At 37.1% G+C, this 5,596-nt stretch overlaps 1 protein-coding gene across 1 annotated transcript in view; it reads left to right on the top strand.

Moving 5' to 3' along the window:
* The window catches only part of immp2l (inner mitochondrial membrane peptidase subunit 2), a 312,405-nt gene that overhangs the window by 263,995 nt on the left and 42,814 nt on the right, over positions 1-5,596 (top strand). The window lies entirely within an intron of this gene.

Here is a 5,596-nt window from a genome sequence, read left to right as displayed (position 1 = left end):
GGAGATCATCCATCACTCAATTATACACACACACACACAGAAACACAGTATGAGCACACACACTCTAATACACACATTGATACATTCAAGCTCCCCAGAGACCAGCCAATGAGTGCTCGGCTCTGCGGCTGAGGGTGACTCCAATTGGCTTAGCAAGCTGTCAGTCATTCATGATCCGCTGTATCCCCACGGCAACGGAGCGGAGGTGGAGGAGGAGGATGAGGAGGGGAGAGGAGGGGTGCAGGAGAAAGAAACAGAAAGCAAGGAAGAAGAAGAAGAAGAAGAAGAAGTAGGAGGGGGAAGAAGTCAAGAGGAGAAAAGATAAAAGATAAGGAAGTAACAAATGCAGGATGGAGAAGAAGACAGGAAAGACAAGAAGAAGAGAGGAAGAAGAGATGGAAAAACTAGAACAGACAGGGAGGTGAAGGAGATGAAGTGGGGTTCATTTTTCTGGATGTCACTGAGGTTATCAAAAAGCAGCACATGTGGATGTGAGAAGGGCTCTACACTCCATCAACAGTGGTCTTTCCCCCAACACTTTTAATGTTAGTGAGTTTCAACTGTGTCTTTACCCCTGTTCACAACTCGCTGTAATATTTCGTCGCTATCTGGTGGAAACCTCTTATGTCCGAAATGGTTATTTTTCAGGAAACTGGAAAAACAATGTATATTCTAAATAAATGGAGTTAAGAGATGGAGACACAAGTCGTTTTCAACACTTTTCACTGGTTAAATATTTCTAAAACCATCAGGCCAATGTGAAGACTCACCAAAAGAATAATTTTATGACCAAAAAATGAAAAAGACCATAAATGGACTTACAAGGTTTCCACCTGACAGTTACAATTAGCTTCCATAGACATCTCAAGTAAAAAATGTTATGATTGGATGGAGTGCTTGCAATTGAAAACAACTCAAATCGCTAGATGATGCTAGGTTATGTTGCATGATAATTTGTTCATTCATAACATTATGGTAAAATGAATTATATGTATTTGAGATTGTATTTGGCAAAAAAATAAAAAATAAAAATTTAGCCCATAAAGACCCAAACATTCACCATCAATCAAAATCGTCTACTGATGTAAACTGTTTAATATCTGTTGTTCCACTAATCCTATCAATACATGTAAATAACTGATGTAAAATACAGTTTGTCATCTTTTCATGGTCATCAGATATGACCCATTTGGATGTTCAGTTTGGATGGTCATCTTCTACAACACTGATTCACCAGCAAAACCCATGGAGTTTGACAAATGACAGTGGATGGAGACACTTGGTTTATATTCAGTTGATGATATATTTGCTGAAAAAGTCCCTTTTTCTTCAGTTTTCTGTTTCTGATATAATAACCTTCAACTTTAATCTGAGTTTTTATGAACATTTACATGATCAGTGAATTAAATATAGGAAAATATCTGATTTTTACTGAAAAAACACAAAGTAAATCGGATGATATTACAATAAATGGTTATAAATCACTTGAGAAAGGTTTAACCCTTTCATGCATAGTGGTCACTCCAGTGGACAACTATTCTACAGCTGTTCTCTTGTATATTCATGGATTTTGTTATTCTAGTTCAGTATCAGCTTATGCATCATCTCATACACTGCAAATGATACCATGACTGTATCTTTGCTGTTCTTGATGAACCTGATCTGCAATAACATGTTTGACTGTAAATCAGTTGCTAATTGCTATTAGACTGTTTTTTTTTTCTTTACTTTTTTTTTGCATATTATCTCCATGAAGTAAGTAGTAACTAGCATTAGAGTATGTTAAAATGTGAGAAAACATCAGATTACATTAAACATGGTTTTATTTCAGAGTTTTCACACAGTATATCAGTAAATACATCTTTCTTTACTTCAAAAATGAAACGCATGATGTCCAGGTAAGTGGACATTTTGCAAGTCTATGAAAAATAGGTTCATAAAAAAAACTGCAGTCCCATTGTTTTTTTTTTTTTTTTTTTTCATGCCTAAAGAGGAATAAAAACCCTCTGGAAAAAAAAAAATCTTGATTAAGGTTTTCATAATTAATGCATGAAAGGGTTAATATAGAGAAAAATTTATTTGGGAACTGACACCAAAGTAGCACTGGGTTTTTATGGGTTAAACAGTCACTCATTAGGTGTTTCCCCCCGGCTAACAAAGATCAGTAATTGGTTGTTAGGTTACATTCATTGACATCTCATTTGCATATACAGGGTGGGGAAGCAAAATTTACAATGAATATTTAGTTGTTTTTTCTCAGCAGGCACTACGTCAATTGTTTTGAAACCAAACATATATTGATGTCATAATCATACCTAACACTATTATCCATACCTTTTAAGAAACTTTTGCCCATATGAGTAATCAGGAAAGCAAACGTCAAAGAGTGTGTGATTTGCTGAATGCACTCGTCACACCAAAGGAGATTTCAAAAATAGTTGGAGCGTCCATAAAGACTGTTTATAATGGAAAGAAGAGAATGACTATGAGCAAAACTATTACGAGAAAGTCTAGAAGATACTATTAAAGAAGAATGGGAGAAGTTGTCACCTGAATATTTGAGGAACACTTGCGCAAGTTTCAGGAAGCGTGTGAAGGCAGTTATTGAGAAAGAAGGAGGACACATAGAATAAAAACATTTTCTATTATGTAAATTTTCTTGTGGCAAATAAACTCTCATGACTTTCAATAAACTAATTGGTCATACACTGTCTTTCAATCCCTGCCTCAAAATATTGTAAATTTTGCTTCCCCACCCTGTATCTCTCGCTGCTGATTGGTTGAATAAATAAGCTGCTGCTCTTCTCCAATCACTGAGAACAGTACAGAGATATACTGACTGATATATTGAGCTCAAAACAGCCAAAAAATATCAGCTGGTAGGCAGTTGAAATGAAGTGTTAAAGGGGTCTTAAAAGTCATCACATTTAGTAAAGAAATTGCTATGTTGGCAACTCCTTGCAAATAAGCCCATGCATCATTTCTGTTTGTCATTTGTGGTTTTATCCAGCAGAAGACAATACATTTCCAGTCCTAGTCTACCCAAAAGTAAAAGAAGAAATCAAAAGAACACAGTAGGTCTAATCCTTACAATGCTCAATGCAAACCAGAAATGCCCAAGATGTCTGACAAACTCCCAATATGATTAAGTTTAGAAAATATGAAACAATAATATAACCCTGCTGAGCATGAATGAGTTTGTGTTTTCACAGAGCAGAGGTCTTCAGTTCACACACTTAAGCTACTTTCACACCGCAGGCAAAACTGATTCAAATCTGACTTTTTTGTCCATTTGTGACTCATATCTGATCTGAGACAAATCCAATTTCTTTTTTTTTTTTTTTTTTTTTTTTTAAATCACACTCAGGCCCCTTTCATATGTGGTCGTAAATCTGATTCAAATCTCATGTTTTATAAGGCCACTTCAGTCTGAATGGTTATGTCACATTTCATCTGACTTTTACGGCACTAAAATGTGACAGACATCATAATTCTGCATGAGCAATATCCATATTTACATCCATAAACCCAGTGTCACTCGAGTGTCACTTCATGGTCTCATTTATATTACAATATGAACAATAATGCAAAAAAAAAAAAAAAATCATGTTTCAGCAAAAAATTTGAATTAAGTATTAAGACCTGCAGTGTAAATGTAGCCTTAGTGCTTCATGGTAACATTCACGCCTGAACTTAGAGCTGGTTTGCAAGGTGGTTGTTCTGTCAAAGGAAGCATATCATGTTTTAAAACATCCAAACCCGGATAAAAACTGTAGTTACAGGGACAATGGTTCTTTAAACTGACTGAAATCATTCTGATCATGAAACAAGGGTGGGTGTGGCTTAGGAGTTAGAGCAGGTCGTCCGATAACCAAAAGGTTGGCAGTTCAAATCCAACTGTGTCCTAGCCATGGTGCTGTTGTGTCCTTGGGCAACACACCTTACCTCCAGTGACACTCACACTGGTGTACAGGGATGGGAACTGATAAGAATTTAATGATATCGATTCTCATTGGGTGAGGGAATAAAAAAGAACCAACGGGTTTGTTTGCATTAACTGTCTTTTATATTTCCATCTCTGCACAGAAGATATAACATATACAGTATGCACAAATAATAACTGGAAAAGCACTTGGAGAGCGTAGACCTCTGCCAAGGCAGATCAGCCCCCTCTGATCACCACCAAAATCTAATCATTTGCTCCTTGTGCCAGTATCAACATTTCCTGAAAATTTCATCAAAATCCATCCATAACTTTTTTGAGTTATCTTGCTAACTAACCAACCAACAAACAAACAAACCCTGATGAAAACATAACCTCCACTGTTCCTTGGCAGAGGTAATAGCAGATGACACCGGGCCCAGTTTATGGGGGGTGGGGGGGGCTGTTACACAATACGACTGTACAAAGTGAAAGTGAAACTTAAGATGCTTTACTAATTCCTCTATGTCTCCTGCTGTTGCACACCTCATTTTCCTTTTCCCTACCATCGGAAACTTTTATTTGAGGGGGCAGGATGTTTGTTGCCTGCCCCCCCAGAACTGGGCCCAGATGACGCCCTGGTGTTTGCTCTGCCGCTACATTCACAAGCGTCACTAAGTAGCGTATCAAACACGTGACACCCTTTCAAATGAATTGCATGCTGTGTGGACAAATGTTTGAGCATATTGGAAGGATTCCTCTCCTTTGAAGAAATGGAAGCTTTGAAAGTGTTACAAGTGGCCCTGGTGTCGTCGTTTCATGTGCAATGTAGCCATACTTTGGAGCATTTCTGCCTGGACACCATGTTCTCTACATTCTAAACCAAAACAATGCGGTGTACATGTGACATCATCACACATGCACAATGAAGGCAGAATCAATAGCAGAATCGTTAAGCAGGCAGGCAAACGATTCCAAGGAATTGAGCTACTGGGAACCGGTTCTCAAAAAGAACCGGTTCTTGATTCCCATTCCTACTGATGTATGAATACAGATGTAATTTACCATCACCAGAGTGTGAATGAATAATAGACCACTAATGTAAAGCGCTTTGGGCAGCTTGAAAAGCACTATAGAATCTAATCCATAATTATTATTATTATTATAAATCTCATCTGAATTGTTCCTGTGCATACTAAATATAGTGATCCTGTTAAATGTATGCAGGCAAATATGTGAAAACATTTAATCAGAATATTTTTGTCATGCATAAAGTGGTTCCACCTGCTACTGCATTTTTAGTTTGGTGAATTCCAGCTTTGTTCGTCTTTTCTAACATTTATCAAACCTTTCATTGTTGCGATCCTTTTGACCATCAAAGTGTTCAACAGCCCATTAATTTTTTAAGGCCTCCAAGTTCCAAGTATCAGCTACAGAGCACTTATGTTTGTTCTACTACCTCCATGTTTCTATCTCCCTCTGAACCTTTTCACATCACAAAATGCTACCCCCCATTAGAGGAAACATGCAGGTAATATAGAAGAGATTTATTCCAACCAGAGAGCAATGGTTTATTTACATGGTTATTTGAACATAATATTGTCAAATTGACAGGATTATATAAAGTTTGCATGACTTCCCTGAGCTCAATTGAAAATACCGTTGGATATCTTA

This window comes from Sphaeramia orbicularis, chromosome 6 (genome assembly GCF_902148855.1).
Source record: "Sphaeramia orbicularis chromosome 6, fSphaOr1.1, whole genome shotgun sequence".
NCBI classification, from domain to species: domain Eukaryota; kingdom Metazoa; phylum Chordata; class Actinopteri; order Kurtiformes; family Apogonidae; genus Sphaeramia; species Sphaeramia orbicularis.
This window is presented reverse-complemented; position numbering and strand designations above follow the sequence as displayed.